This window comes from Camelus dromedarius, chromosome 15 (assembly GCF_036321535.1).
Source record: "Camelus dromedarius isolate mCamDro1 chromosome 15, mCamDro1.pat, whole genome shotgun sequence".
Taxonomy (NCBI): domain Eukaryota; kingdom Metazoa; phylum Chordata; class Mammalia; order Artiodactyla; family Camelidae; genus Camelus; species Camelus dromedarius.
The window spans coordinates 57753834-57770181 of NC_087450.1; the positions used below are offsets into that span (position 1 = coordinate 57753834).

Below are 16348 nucleotides of genomic sequence, written 5' to 3' on the forward strand. Positions count from 1 at the left end.
CATTCTGCAGGGGGGGCCCACCCAATCTGTAAACTGGATGTCAGCCAGGCCTCCAGGGCCCTCAGCGTTACCAAGTCCACGCTCATACTGCTCGCCGCACAACAGACCAATGCACAGAGAGACGAGCTGTTGGGGCAAGGAATAGTGACTTCATTCGGAAAGCCAGCAGACCGAGATGATGGTGGAACAATGTCTCAGAGAACCATCTTGTCTGAGTTAGAATTCAGGCTTCTTTTATACTAAAAGGGGAGGGAGTAAAGTCAAACACTTCCTGTTCCGGTCAGCCTCCAGAGGGGAGGTGTTAATTTCTTCCTTCTTGCAGTCATTCACAGGTGGGCCTGGTCAGGATGTTGCTGGTGAGCTAAACAAAGGTATTTTAGCTTAAGGCTCATTACCTGGGAGGCAGGGTTCCCAGAGATGGGCCATTATGTATAATTTAAGCCTATAGGCAACATCCCTTTAGTGATTCGCTTGTAGCAAAAGCAATAAAATACAAAGGTTAAAGTAAAAGGAACACCCAATATGGAGTCAGCTTTGTTCCTCCCTATTATATCAGGAACTGGGAAAACTGAATCTCCTCTCCTCTCCCAAGTCAAATCTTCTTCAGGACTTCGGATCCCCGGGGCCTCCAGGATCCTGCCTCCATCTCTCCAGAATCCAGGTGTGAAACTCAGCTCTCCTTCAGGCTCAGAGAACTTGAACTTCAAGTTCATTTACACAGCCTTCAGGAGCCAGTGGACACCGAGGGAACTCTGAAAAGGGTGTTTGCACCAGGGCCAGCCAGCAAGCTGAAAAGTAGCTGCAGGCTCCACCAGTCTCAGAATGCCCATGGCTCCCAGCGCCTTGGCCCCCACCCTCCACCACGCTCGCCTTCTCATCTTTTACTGTCTCTGCCACAAAAACCAGAACTTGTCTCATGCAGAGTTTTTCTGTCTTCTCTGCTGATTTGGTGCCAAAAACATGAGGGCATCCTTGGGAACAAAGACAGTCCTCTTCTTTTGGGGTGGGGAGGGCCGGGTGTGTTTACTTAGTTTAATGTGATATTAGCACTTAACCTGGTAATAATGATGATTTTTTTTCTTTTTTCAGTTTTATTAGGTAGAATTGATGCAGGAAAACAGATGTGGGGCATAAGGAGGGCTGTGTCCAGGTCTCGGTTGAGCCCCTGGGACATGCCCCACCTAGTGTGGGTCCTTGGCTTCACGCAGGAAAGAATTCAAGAGCGAGCCACAGTTGAGTAAAGGTGGATTTATTGAGATCCATTGAAAGGCAAGAGAAAGGCCACGAGGTATGGGGGTTGGGTGCTCAGATTAAAAGTAGGTACACGCTCCATAGACAGAATGTGGGCCATCTCCAAAGAGGAAGAGAGAGGGGCTACCGTGAGGTGCCCATGTTGCCAGTTTTTATGGGCTTGGTGGCTTCATATGCTAATAAGTGGAAGGACCAATCTAAGTAGCCTGGGGAAGGGGCTGAGATTCCCAGGAAGTTGGCCATTTCCCACTCTTTGACCTTTTGTAGCTAGACCTTGGGGCTGCCGTGGTGCCTGTGGGTGTGTTATTCACCATGTTAATATATTACAGTGAGCCTATAATGAAGCTCAAGGTCTACTAGAAGTTAAATCTCCCACCATCCTGAGCCTCAGGGCCTACTGGGGGTTGAATCTTCCACCATCTTGATGTTAATTGCTGTAGCATTCCTTGCATGGCTGTGCCCTGCCCCCTTCCTGTCTCAGAATTATTACAGTTTGGACAGTCCTTGTCTTAGGAGCAATTCTGGACCACCTTAATCTAATACATCTTTCCCTCTGATTGCATATGTATAACTATACCTAAAATGGGGGCTTCAAATTGGGAATTTATAAAGAGAAGCCAGTGCCCAGGACCTAAGAGGCTGACTGCTTACTAATGAATGAAATAGATAAATAAACAAGCACAGAAAGAAGCCTTTTCAGAGCTCCCGTTATCTGACTAAAGCCAGATGCTTCTGGGAGGGAGGCTGCCATAAATCCCCTCCCTGCGGGAGATTTTCCCTCCAGAAGAAAACAGAAGACCACCTCTATAGGCAAACATCATCACGACTGTCTTATCTCTTAAAGCCCATAGCTCTTTCCTAAATAAACTCATTTTATGCTTTCTGCCCCTCCCCTTCCCCTATTAAGTTAGGTGTACAAACCCTTATCTCAAGTTATTAAGCCACGTCTTTTGGGCCCTCATATGCATATGAATATACTTAGCTTTTCTTCTGTTAATCTGTCCATTGTCAGTTACTGCAGCCCCAACCGCTGAACCCAAATCCATGGAGTAAAAAGTTTTCCTCCCAACAGTTTGATGTTGTTTTGAGAGCTGTCCCCAGGAAAGCCCTGGAGACATCTCTGGGTGAGCAGACAGTCGGCCAAAGGGCTTAGTAAACACGTGGAGACCTTGAGTGCGAAGAGAAGTCCAAACAGCCACAGTCATCTTCAGCTTGGGAAAGGAGAACGGGCAGGCCACACACGGGTGCCATGAAGTACACTGGGGACACGCCTCTGGGGCTGGGGACACTGGTCCTGATCCCACCTCTCTCATCTCTGTCCAGACTCACCCGCTAGCTGGCCAACTGCCTCCTCTAGTCCTGGCTAGCACCACCGTTCCCTGCCTGCCCCCGTAATCTGCAACCCCACCTGACCTGCTGGGGACCCTCCCCGTCAGGGAGGACTTTGGCTGCAACCATGTCCCCCCGAGAACCAGCCCCGCTATCACGCTTCTCCGGCCTCCTGCCCAGGCTCTTGGCCTCCATCTCGCCTCCATTTCCTCCTGGCCCAGACAGGAGAGCAGAGAAGGATAGAGCCAGGAGCCCGGAAAGCCAAGGGAAAGAGCTGCTGTGTCTTGTGTCCAGGGCCTTGCACAGCCCGTTGGTGTAGGAGACCAGCAAGGCAGGACCACGGATGCACTCCATCCCCTGAACATACCCACAGACACACACCCACCACCCTACTGGCCAGGAATGTGCCCCGCCTTGGGGGGAATTCCAAACCCTTCTGCATCTTGCCACCACCTACTTTCCAGGCCTGGGGAGGGAGGAGGTGTCTGTCAGACCCCGTAGCCAGCAGGCCAGAAGGTGTCTCGGAGCTGAGCCGTGAGGTCCTGGAGCAAGGGGTAGGCGAGGGAGGTGGGGGCTGCCCAGAGAAGACTCCTTCCAGCTCCATCTAAGGGATCCATTCACATTCAGTCATTTGTTTCTCACTCACTTGTTCATTAACCCTTAATTTGTCCTTTCTTTCATCTAACAATCATTTACTGAGTGCTTACTGTGGGGCAGAGCCAGGAAAACCAGGCAAGTAAGACTCAGTGGTGATGGGTGCTGTGGAGGGACCTCCCGGAACCAAGTTCACTGCCGGGGAGAGCCAATGCAAGGCTGGAGAGCAGGAAGACCTCACAGAGGAGGTGGCCTCTGAGTCGTGTCCTGAAAGAGGCTGTGACAGGCCTCTTCGACAGGTGTCAACACACTCTCATCAAACAGAATTTTACATCCAGCTCATGAAGCCATAACTCTCATTCCTGCTCTTGAGGAATCTGCCATCATGCTGACATCAGCCCAGCAAAGGGCGGGGTGTTCCTCGCACAAACACACTCATTTCCTTATAGACTCAGTTGCCCTCTCCCAGGCCCCTAGCCCTCACAGGTGGGAAAGTCTTCCCCTGGGAGAGATTGTGAACAAACTGGCCCCCTCCTAACCAAGGCCGCATGGTGGGGTGCTCCGAACTACGGGAGCAGCACGCACTACAACAGGGCTTGTAGCTCACATGCGAGGGTGAGGCACCTCTCCCAGCCCCATGGTCTGCAGGGCAGGAGCGGGACAGTGAACAGGCCTGAGCTCCAAAGTTAGCAGGGTGAGCCTTAGTCCCCAGTGCCTCTCGCAGGCCTCAGTTTCTTCAGCTGTACTTTGGGATCATAATGATCTACCTCTTAGGGCAGTTTGGAGGGTTAAAGGAGATGCTGGATGCCAAACATTTCACCCACTTGCCACACAGTGAGCAGATGTGTCCCTGATCCATCCCAACCCCAAGAGCGAGGCCGTTAACAGTCACAGCCCAGGGTCCAGGGAGGGACAGAGCCTGTTAGGAGTCAGTGGCTGACACAGGTTTGCAGGTTATCAGGAGGTGGGGTGGGGGCAGTTGGGCTGGGGAAGGACAGCAGGGCCAAGGAGAGGGGCTGAAGCCCCCACCTCCAGGCTCCGACCAGTCCCCAGTGCCCCACGCCCCCAGCAACTCACTCCCAGATAAGCCACTCTGGCTCCAGGTCTCACCACCCCGCCCTGGGCTCTGCAAGTCCTGGTTAATTTAGAGGAGTAATTTTAATCAATTAGATGAAGTGTAAAATAACTGTTCTGCTCTGCTCGGGAAATGGGGCTTGTCATCTTTAAGGCTTTATTGAAAAGGCATTAAGATGGAATTGTGTGTTGCCGGCAGGTAGGCAGCGGGGAGGGGCTGCTAGGAGGCTGGGTGGACGGAGCTCCCCGGCAGGGCTCTGTCTGCACCAGGCCACCCCACCTAGGCAGCCCGCGGGGTGGGAGGACGGCCAGGCCCTGAGCCAACTCGGCAAACCACCGCCAGCTGTCCCTGCCCCCTCCACGCTGCAGACTGTTCTTTCCATCCTCAGACACCGCGGATGGTGGTGGGGGCTTCTGTACTCAAGCCCGGCAAAATGGGGACGAGAAACCACAAGGAGTCACAAAACGTCACACAGCACACGAACCACAGTAAACACTGACTCAACCAAACACCAATGGAATCAGTCACTTGCACTTTTTCCAGGTCTCTTCGGGGGAAGAATTCTCTGATATCTTAACTATCCCTCAAATGTCATGTTTTCAGATCCATCGCCACCCTGGTCACCTAGGGGGACCCCAGTCATACAACCATGAGCGCCTGTGGGCACATTGCTCTTTACAAAGCTTGTTTTAAGTCTTTATTTGACGTAGGTGGAACATTATCTCCCTTGTGTGCAAAACGAGGGGCTGGAGTCAGGAACAGCTGGTCCTGGGCTCCTCAAAGCGACCCTCACCTCTAGGGCTGGTTCTCTGGCCACACCCACATCTGTCACCTCAGTCCCTGCATTTGGAGGGTCTGTCTCTTCTACCCAGGGGTGGGATTCAAAATAGTTAACGACTGATGTGGTCCAGCCTAGACCAGTAGGTGCAGACGCTGGCCTGCCAGCCATGCGGGTGAGCACTGGCTGAACCCCAGCCTTCATTCTTTCAGCCACGTGGGAATGCATTCATTCCCACATCACCTGCTGGCATAGGTGGACCTTACACTGTGACCCTGAGCCATCAAATAATAGTGATGATGATGCTAAAATTCATTGAGCACTTACTAAGTGCCAGTCCCTTTTCTGAGTATATTAATGAGTTTAATCCCCGTAACTCACCTAGGAAGTATGTGTGATCATTATCTTGACTGAGAAACAAGGAAGCTGGGAATCGCTGTGATTTGTCAGATACACCCAGTGAGGGATGGAGCCCGGGTGCAGACTCAGGGGCCCAACCAACAAGGCTGGTGCTCTAACACTCTGTTGCTTTTCTTTAAGGAAAAAAAAAAAAAAAGAATATGCACTCTGGATTCCATTCAAAAAAGGTAGAAAAGCACATATTCTATTTAGAAACACTTCTGTCTAAATGGCCCCACATTCACACATTCACACAAGCTTTCATTCCGGGGAAAATGAGCTTGCATGGACACATGGTTTCCAGACGCTGCAGCAAAGACTATGAGCACTCGTCACCCGCTAGGTATCCGGCCACTGCGGACCATAAGGCATCCAGCTAAGAAATGGCTCAGAGAGGTCAAGGAGCATCCCTAAGGCCACAGAGCTAAGAAGAGGCAAAGCTGAGATTTGAACGGCCACCTCTCTGACTTGGAGGCCCAGTGAGGCACTCACATTAGAATTAAAAATTTTCCTCTGTTCCAGGAAGAAAACTGGGAGGGGCAGAGGGAGGGTACAGCAGCCGAGGAGTGGCCAGAGGACCAGGGTTTGCATTTGGAGGCAGAAGCCCTCTCCTCCAGCCCATCCAGCACCATCTGCTCTGGACCCGCAGCTCCCACCTGTCGTTTCCATGATGGATGGGCTCCATCTGGTCATTTTGAGCAGCACTCGTTTTGCAGATTCAGAAACGGAGCCCCCAGGGGCTCAGTGACTTGTCTAAGGTCACACAGCCAACATCAGCAGCCCGAGGTGAGCACCCCCAGGCCCTCCCTGGCCTGGCCCGGCCTCTGCTCCTGCCTGGTGGACGAACCCAGCCCCCGCGGGCAGGCCAGACAGATGCCCCGCTTTTTCCCTATTTCTTCTCTCAATTCTGTGCCCTTTGGTTCCCCCGGGAACAAGCTGACATTCACCATGATTAGCTCGCTTCCCACTCTACCCGCAGCCAAGAGCTAATTGTCCTGATTTCCTTCCAAGAACGGTCTCTCTGAATAGCCTTCGCAGGCACAATTAGGCAGGTTCAGCCTGGCTTTCACACTCCAGTTTTGAGAAAAATCAAATCAGCCAGGAAGCGGAGCCTCTCGGAAGTTCTCTGAGAGCTCCTTTGTGCGGGGAACAAAGCGCTCACATAATTACCTGCTTAGCTGATGAGCACTGGACTCCAGGGCCCTGCTTGCCGGAGAGCAGGTCCCACTGGCGCATCCCCGCCAAGACCCCATCCCTCACCCGCCCCGTTGGCGGCTGATCCTGGGAGCAGCCGGCCAAGCACACCTGCCTCTGGGACGTGCTGTTGGGTGGCGAGGCCCCAAGGCCCCCTGCCTGGTCAGGCTTGGCTGGCTGTGGCCATCGGCCATCGGTCAGGGCCTAGAGAACCCCAGTCATGAAACCCTGGAGCAGTGGACCCTTCCAGCACAGCAAACCAGTTGCCCCATTGTAAAGATGGAGCACCCAAGTTCAGAGAGGAGAGATGCCCTGCCCAAGGTCACACAGCAAGTCCAAGCAGAGCCCCTACTCGGAACTAAGTCTCCCTGCAGGCGTGCTGGCCTCGTGCTGACCATACGGCTGGGTTGAGATGCACAGTCGTCTTGGCCAGAAAAAAGTAAAGGCTTCCAGCCAACTAAAGAAAACCATTTTTTCCCACTAAATGGCACATACATCAAATTGTTGACAGGCCGAGGAAATTGTTGCCAGTACTTTTCCTGGGGACAGAAAGGGGGTCTGTTATCTCCACATGGCGGAACCAAGGTCCAGGAGGAACTGGTTCAATTCACATAGCCGATAAATGGCAGGGCTGAGACTCATGCTGTGTTCCCTGATGCCTGGACCAGGCTCATACCTGGTATCTGTAACCCCCAAACCCCAAACGCTGTATCTGAAGGCCTAATGAGACAGCATCCTGATGGACTCAGAGAGCCCATGCCATTGACAGGGGGGCTGCAGACCATTCCATTAACCAACAGCCTTGCAGGGCCCAGCAGTTTGAGAGGGACCAGTCCAAGCAAGGGATCCCCGGCTGTAATTTGCCTCCCTTTCGAACTGTGTACCTGGGCAAGCCCCTCACCTCCTCGTACCTCCGTCCCTCATCTGTAAGATGGAGATGCTGCTGCCCACCTCACAGGGCCAGATGGCCTGGTCCAGGCCGCCACATGGCATGTCTGCAGTGAGGGTCATGCCCTCGTGTGTTTGGGAAATGCCCCATCCCACACCTCTCAGCAGCCAAGAAAGGCTCTGAGCAGTCCTGCAAGAAGGAAGCCTGTTGAACTGTTTCACCCCGGAGATTCCTAAATCTCATTCCTCTTAGAGCTGTTTTTTTTCTGGTTACACTGATAAAATCCTACTTTGGAAAGCACCCCCCCCCCCCCAGCCTGCCTGTCTGTGGGGTCCTCATGGAAAGACCCTGAGTCTGACCTCAGTATCACCAGCACAGATGCTGGCCTAGGCTGTTTGTGGAACTGAATAAGAGAAGAGCCCTGAGGAGGGTAGCCTCAGTCTCCTGAGCATTAGAAACAGGCGGAGATACGAAGCAAACACTGCTAGCCAAAGGGAACTGGCTTTGGAAGAAACAAGGAATTCAGTGTGCATCCCCAATGACGGGCAGGAGCAATGGAGTGAGATGTTGTGCTGACCCCCTGGGGTCTCCCAGGTGTTGCAGTGGCCTCCTGGGGTCCCTCGGGGCTGAGCAAGAGCCACCCAGGGAGCCCTGATCATTATTTTGTAATGCAGACCATGTGGTGCCCACTGTTCACAGCTCTTCAGCCACTGACCCTTGAATTAAGGAAATCTCCACTGACCAAGGAAGTGGTTCTGTCCTATTTGGGGCCACAGTCCCTTTTGAAAATGCCACCTGCCCCACCCCACAACCTCTTAGTACCAGATGTGACTAAAAAGTGGGGCCAGATTTGGTCCCCATTTGAAACTGACATCTCTTGACCCAAGAGTATGATGTAAATGACGAATTAATGGAAGAAGCCAAGAGACTGTCCCATCCGAAGAGCTAACGCCCCCACCAGGCCCCCAGGGGCACTGCTCTTTATGGGTCACTGTTCTAATTACGAGTTGGTTCTCCGGAGATGAAGGTGCTGGAGAGAGGCTTGCCCGGGGTTGAGTCACTGTGGCTTCAACTTGGTCACAGCTGACCGAGCAGCCGACTGACCCCGTGCTGGAGGAGGCTGCTCCCAGAAGCACTGTGCCACCCCCTCTGCTGGGGGCAGCCAGGCCTTGCTCAGAGCAGAGCCTCAGCCCCAGTTCCAAAGTCACATGCTAGGCTGGCTGTTATTTGAATTTAAATTAGTGTGCGAGTTCTAGAAGCCCTATTACTCCAGACACAGAAAATGAAATTAGTGAGCAGAGACCACAATTGTATGCTAATCTCATCCTCTGGATAAGGGAGTTTAGAGGAGGGAGGGCACCACATCGAAGTCTAGGGCTGAGTCTTAACTGATCTGCTTAATCACTGCCCAGATTACAGGCAGGGAGGGGACAGAGGTGGCTCATGCAAAAGCCCCGCCATCACATCACAAAGCTCAGGAGAGAGGAGGAAGGGCCAGGGCTGGAAAGATAAGCCAAGACCTCTTTTTCACACTCCCATATCCCCAGTGGTAGAAATGATGCAGTGAGATGATGTAAGGTTCATAAGTTCAAACCCTGGGTTGGCCACTTACAAGCTACATGACCTTGAACCATAAAGATGATGGGCAAGAGTTTATTAAGCCCTTTTCTGTGCCAGGACTATGCTGACTGCTTTATATATAGCACTCAGTTATTCTCTCAACAACCTGCTGAGATCTATTGTTGCCATTTCGCAGATGGGGAAACTGAGCCCAGGGAAGTTAAATGACATGGATGCTCTGAGACTTAAACATTTTTTTCAACCTATAAAATCAAGGAAATCACCTCATCACCAAGGATTAAATATGGTAACGTTTATAAAAACAGCCAGCACAGTATTTGACACAAGGTGACATGCAATAATGTTCTTTTTGGAAATGCATTCATTCATTCATTTATTCCTTCATTAATTCATGCATTTTTTATTTAATAAAAAGGCCACCTATGGTGCTGAGATTCCAACAGCAGGCCCTCCATGAGGCCATGGTATCGCAGGTCCCATTAACCCATGTGTGTGTCACCGTCACCCCACCCTCACCACGTCAAGCTCCCCCTGTGGTTTGCAAAGTAAGGAGTAAAACTGAGCCGTTAGCCTCCTCTACCAGGAATATCCCTAATTCTAAAAATGGAAATAACACAAAGGCCAATCAGGAGCAGAATGAATAAACTGTGGTATATTCATACAATGAAATACCCTCTACAGCAACAAAAAGGATGGACTACAGCTACAAGTCCCACAAACACGACACGGAGCTGAAGAAGCCAGACACCAGAGCAGGTTTCCTATGATTCCATTCATGTTCAGTCCAAGCCAGGGGAGAATATCTCAGGTGACAGAGTCAGGCCACGGCCACGCCGGCGTGGTGAGGCCACAGGGGCCAGGAGGGGCTCCCTTTAGCTGCAACGTTCTCTTTCTTGATCCGGGAGCTGATGCCCCAGTGTATTCACTTTGTGGAATGGCATCGAGCTAGGCTCTTAGGAGGTGTGCATTTTTCTGTATTATGAAATCTGGTTTTAAAAACGTGTATTAGACACCGCAGGGAGGCGTTGCACAGACATTGAGAAGCCTGAGGGTGGCGGTCAGAAGGGTCAAGAGTGGACAGTGAGTGTCCAGGATGCGATGGACAGGGAGCTGGGAGACAGGGAGGAGTGAAGGGACGGCTCAGCCTGGAGCCTGCAGGTGTTCAGAGGTCAGAAGGGAAGCAGAGCCAGCAGAGGAGACAGAGAAGGGGTTCAGTGATGCTGGTGGGAACCCAGAGGCCGTGGAAGCTTGCTGGGAGTCAGGGAAGATGAGGACCTAGGGCCCGTGTCTGGATCTGCTCACAATGTGAAGGTCACTTGATAAGAGCATTTAGGAGGTGAGGAAGGGACAAAAGCCAGATTGCAGCTGGATGCAAAGGAGAGGGAGGCATGGAGGGGTTGAGACCCAATGGATGCTACTCCTCTTTCCAGGCTCTGCTCAATGCTGCTGCCTCCAGGAAGCCTTCCCTATGGCCCTCTTCCTCCCAAGGCCACTTCACTTTACAGTCATTTAAGGCTGTCCCCGCCTGGTGAGCTGGGTGCCCCCTAAGCACAGGGAGTATCTCTTTGTCACAGTAAGTAGGAAACCTTAGCTTGTCTTTCTCCTTCTTCAGACTGCAGAAGGAAATTCTGAGATTTTCCCAAAACTCTGTTCTCCCATGGAATGAATCATTCCTCCCCAAACAATTGTTGTTTTTGTATTGCTGTGTGAAGATTATTAGTATAATGATGAGCCCTAATGTTGCATTAATTTGGTTCTGAATTATTTTTATTGTCACAGTCATTAACTCAGTGATTGCAATTTTATTTCAATTTTATCTGGCTCCTTGTGCATTCTGTCAAAACCTCCAAAAACAATGGATCCCAGAATCTCATTTCAGAGCAGACTGAGAATCAAATATATGAAGTTTATGGGAATCCGGCCTGCAGTGACCACCCTCTGGAGTAAGGAAACCCGAAGACAGCAGGTAGACAGGTGAGTCCAGGGCAGGGCCAACACCTACTGCCTCCTACTCCAGGAAGGAGTGGACCAGCCCCCAGCCACACTCTTTTTCAGACAACAGCAGAGATAACATGGATCTCTTCCCAGTTCACATCATGCATGACCCCAGTCTTGGCTTAGGCTGCCAAAGCTGGGGAAAACCTGGTGGGAAAGCCTGGGGTGATAGGAATTCATCTGGCTTCTCACCACTAGGCTTCACGATCTTTGTGCTTCAACTAAACATGACTTCTTGCTTGGTAAGTTTTTGGTGGCTGAAACCGGCTGGTCGTTCCCCAAGAGCCTCCTGAGGCAGCATTTATCCTCAGCTGACCCAACTCAGAGAGCTCACTATTGTGCCAGAACCAGAGCACAGATTAGCTTCCAGGGAAGACTCACATTAGCCAGGCTTATATGGCTGATGTATAAACCAGAAGCCATGCTTTTAATGACAATGAGTAAATGAGGTGTGACAAGGACTGGACTACTTTCTCCCAGAGATGGAGTCTTCCCAGTCCTCTCTCTGGAGAGGGTCACAGGGCCTGGGGGTCCTGGGGCACAGGCACAGCACCCTGAGCCGGCCCCTGCATGGCTCTCCTCTCCTGCTGCCTGCAATGGTGTGTGCTTCCCTGGCCCTTCAAGCTGCTGAAGCTCAGGCTCCACCTCCTGCCAAGACCACTGCCTGTTCCCTTTTGACATCTCTTCTATTGCAGCCCCTCCCTCCAACATTCTATCAGTGCACTCCAGACTCCAGAACAGTCCCTCACACATAGTCAAGGCTCAGTAGTCACTGAATGGATGGATGGATGAACTGGTGGGCTGTTGTACCTCTGTTCTCTCTTTCTGTAGGTGAGCACTTCCCAGGAGACAAAAAGACTTAGGGGGGTGTCCCCCAGCCCTCCAGACGACTCAGATGTGCCTGATCCCAGAAAAAACACGGCTGGACCCCCTACCACCAAGGGCCACACCGCTGAGCATGCCCATCTCTCTACTCGCAGCCTTCACTCAGCTTCCTTTGTGTCCCTGGGAGCTGTTCGCCCTCTAAGAAGACTATGCACGTCTCTGTTACATAATAGACTGACTTGAAATTTAGTTTTAAGAGCAGCTCTATTTCTAAGGTCTAGATGGGCTCCTCGGGGTGCCTTCAGGGCTCTTCCCACAGGCTCAGGCAGACCCTGGCCAGAGGAGCCAAGTCCTTGGAGAACGGTGTGGGGTGGGGACTTTGGAGTCAGACGATCTGGTTTGGAAGATGACCTGTGTGACTTTGTACAAGTTGAACAACCTCTCTGGGCAGCAGCCTCCTTATCCTTGAAGCAGAGCCAATGAGAATTTGATGGCATAATTACACCTCTCTGGGGACACAGTGGGGGTCAAGTAACTCTGGCTCAGCAACTGGGGAACTCCAGCTCCGGAAAAAATCTTTGCAGTGTCCTAGAGGAAATCTCATGTGCTGGAGAGACTGGGAAAAAGAGGACAGGTGTCACTCAAGGCAGGCCCGATGGCTCGTGGCCCATGGCTCTGGGGTGGCTGCCCGTCAAATGAAAATCAGAGCTTTCAAGGCAAAAACACTTTGGCCTGAAATAGAAGAGAGGAGGGGAAAAAAAAAAAAAAAAAACCAGAAGAGGGGAGAGGATCAGAAAAAGTGGAGGAAAACTCTAGAACCCGACAGCAGTGTTGGGTGGGAAACCAGATATTTTGCTCCACCCTCGCTTTATGGAGGAAAGCAAGGCCGGACAGGAAGGGTCTGGGCTGGGGACACATCCAGTCCATCTGATTCCAGCCCGCGTCTGCTTCACTCCTCCGGGCTGACTCGTAGCTGACCGGCTGGCTGTACGGAGGGACTGAGTTCCTTCCATCTGCAGAACAAAGAGAGAAGAAAACCCAGCCCAGGAAGTCTCACGTGGCCAGGTTGCAATTTAACATACGACACTCAGATAAGCCAGATATTTAGCTTATTTCTTTCTCTGTAATTTAACTTCCCATTTTCACAAGACTCCACCCCGTTGGAGAATGTAAGCTTGCCCATTAAAGAAACCCCAGTGCAAAGGGCCTGGCGGCTTGGACACAGCAAAAGAGCCAGTGTATCCCATCTCTCCCTTTAGAAACCACCTCAAAGACGACCATTTGCCAAAAAAAAAACCAAACCCAAGCCCCTTGCCTTACATCACAAACAAAAATTAACTAAAAAATAGATCATGGGCCCAAAGATAAGAGCTAAAACCACCAAGCTTCTAGAAGAAAACACAGGAGAAAATCCTTGTATCTTAGAGTCGGAGAGAATTTCTTATACAAGATACAAAAACACAAACTATAAAAAAAAAAAAGTTCAACTTCACCAAAATTAAAAAACCTTTGATTTTTCAAGATACTGTGAAGAAAATAGAAAGGGAAGGCACAGACTGGAGAAATATTCACAAATCATACATCTAACAAAGGGCTTGTATCTAGAACATAGAAGGAACCCTTACAACTTAATAAGACAAGGGATTTGAATAGACAATTAGCAAAGATGTGCAAGGTCATCACCCATTAGGGAAATGTAGGGGGATACACCTGACCCCCACTTTGGATGGATAAAATTAAAAAGACCGGCCGCTACAGAAGCAACTAGCACTCTCACGTTGCTCTCATGGGCTCATGGGCATGGAAAAGGGACAGTCACTTTGGAAAACAGTTTTGCAGTTTCTTAAAAGTGAAACACACACACTTACTGCATCACCAGCCATCATCCTGCATCTGAGTTATTTGCCCAGGAGGAATGAAAACATATGTCCATTCAAACTTCAACATGGTAGAAACCTATAATGAAAAAGAGTATGAAAACAAATACATGTATGTACATGTATGACTGAAACATGATACTGTACACCAGAAATGGACACAACATTGTAAACTGACTATACTTCAGTAAAAATTACTAATTAATTAACTAATTAATTAATTTTTAAAAACTTCTACATGAATGTTCATAGCAGCTTTAGTCATAATAGCCCCAAAATGGAAAACCCCAAATATCCATCGACAGGTAAATGGACAAACACCAGTGGTATGGCCACACAATGGAATACTACACAGCTCTAAAAAGGCATGAACCCTAGTGAAACACAACTGGGTGAATTTCAAAATAATTACACAAGTGAAAGAAGCCAGACAACAAAGAAATCATACTATCAGTTTCTATTTATATAAATTCCTAGAAAATGCAAACTAACCTATAGTGGCAGGAGCCAGGTCAGTGGCTGCCTAGGGGCAGGTCAGTGGCTGCATGGGGACAGGGTGTGGCTAAGGAAGAGCCAAGGGAGAAATTACAAAAGGATGTGAGGAAACTGGGGGTGATGGAGACAGTAGCTGGATTGGGGTGTATGCAAATGTCCAAACTTATTAAACAGTACACATTAAATGTGCACAGATTATATGTCAATAGTACCTCAATAAAGCTAAGGAAAAATAGAAAAAGAAAATCACTCCAAAGTAAAAAGGAGAAAATCTCAAATTCCAAAAAGCAGAAATAATGTAAACCATTTTCTAATCACAGTGCAATAAAACGAAAACTTTATGACAAAACCTGGTGGGGAAGGCTACCACCTTGAGGGAAGAAAATCCTGACAACTCGTGAGTCAAAGACGCCCAAACCCCAAGTGCAGAATATGCAGAAGAATAATAAGGAAAACACCACATACCAGATCCTATGGGATTCAGTTAAAATGGTCCTCAAAGGAAAATTGATGACCTTAAAACATATTTAAATAAGCAGAGAAAAAAAGTGAAAAGTAACGGATTAGAAAAGTAATGCCCAGGGATGTCCCCCCTCCACTGGAGCAAAGCCCTGGCGCTACCCTCCCCTCTTCCTCCCCGCCTTCCCCTCTGGGCTTCCCAGGCACCTCAGGGTCTGCTCCATCCCTACCCCATCCCAGCTCTCCTGTCCGCCAAACCTGGCCCACCTGGGGCAGGGGCGGGGAGGGGGGAATGAGCACAAACCTGGGGCAGGGGAGGGGCTCCATGACTCCAGAAAAGGGTCCTTCTCACGCACCTGCTGAATGGACAACCCGGCTGCGACCAAGGGCAGACACAAAGTCCACTCACACCTCTTTCCCGCCTTCTAGAGCAGTGGTCCCCAGCCCTCACTGCACATTAGGATTGCCAGGGAGCTTTAAACATGCCCAAGTCCCTCCCCTAGATACTCAGATTTAATCGATTTTGGTCATCTAGTTGCAAAAACCAAGAGCAAGCTGGGAGAGGCAACTAAGGACCCAGAAAAGAAGGTGGGCCTGGGAGTTGAAACCCCAGCTGCCTCTACCAGCTGTGTGACCTCAGGCCAATACCTTGCCCTCCCTGAGCCTCAGTGCTGTCAAACACAAGAAGCGTTCCTCCCAGATGATGCGTGGGGATCAGAGATAATACACGTGACAATTTAGCACAGTGCAGGTACCTAGGAGTGTGAGCCGCGGTGAGCTGTTGTCACCATTTCCCTTCCACTGTCTCTGACTCCTGCAAGCAGACTGGGCTCCAGGACCACCTGCCAAGTCTGGGGATTAGATGTGAGCCAGAGGAGAGAAGATGGCTGTGTAGACAAGGCTGCCTTGGATCCACAGTTTCAGCTTCCAGAAGACTATTCTGGTTCCAATTCAGAATGCCTGGCTCCTGGCTCAACGGGCTTTGTCCCAAAGATGTAATTTCTATTTTGATTCCACTCGACATTTAATGAAATGACTTTCAGACACCACGCAGTGTGTCTGAGTTATGAAACCACATCTTCTGGATCCCCAGCGCGGCACAATAACCAGCCCCCTCTGGTTGTTTTGGGAGCTGCCCCTCATCTCCCGAGGAGGATGGATGTGCTGAGCCTGGGGATTCAAGGTGCTGCGCACGCCCTGGGAGCCAAAGCCTGTGGTGTGGACCCTTCACCCTGTCTGCCCTGAGCCGGGCGCCCCACACACCCGCTGTTTCCCAGCTGGACTGTGACAGCAGCCTCCACCCAGCCTCCTGCCCCCGCCTCCCCCTCTCCAATCCAGCGCTGTTCAAACTGCAGATCAAAAACATTCAGGGAGACAGGAAATCAATGTGGATGGTTGCAAACAGCATTTTCAGAAAAACAAATGAAAGAGAATAGAGTAGAAAACACTGGAATGTATCGGGCACTGTCAGAGTGACCACTGCTTTGTGATGTGCCAGCTGTGAGGTGGACACCAGGCCTCGGTGAAATGAACAAAAGACTGAAAGCATGCAGCTTTCATCCATGACCCCTGACCTTCCTGAAATGCACATCTGATCGTGTCACTCC

At 50.5% G+C, this 16348-nt stretch overlaps 1 long non-coding RNA gene across 2 annotated transcripts; it reads right to left on the reverse strand.

Annotated features, from left to right (window-relative positions):
- Window positions 1-9767: 9767 nt before the first annotated feature.
- On the reverse strand, window positions 9768-16058 carry LOC116157408 (uncharacterized). Of its 2 annotated transcripts, none has more exons than XR_010384276.1 (4): window positions 15497-16058; window positions 15046-15097; window positions 14748-14797; window positions 9768-13866 (listed from the first exon to the last, which is right to left on the reverse strand). It is a non-coding gene; the product is annotated as an uncharacterized LOC116157408 (long non-coding RNA). The 2 variants fall into 2 exon arrangements; XR_010384277.1 differs by having other exon boundaries at window positions 15046-15100.
- Between the last annotated feature and the right edge of the window lie 290 nt (window positions 16059-16348).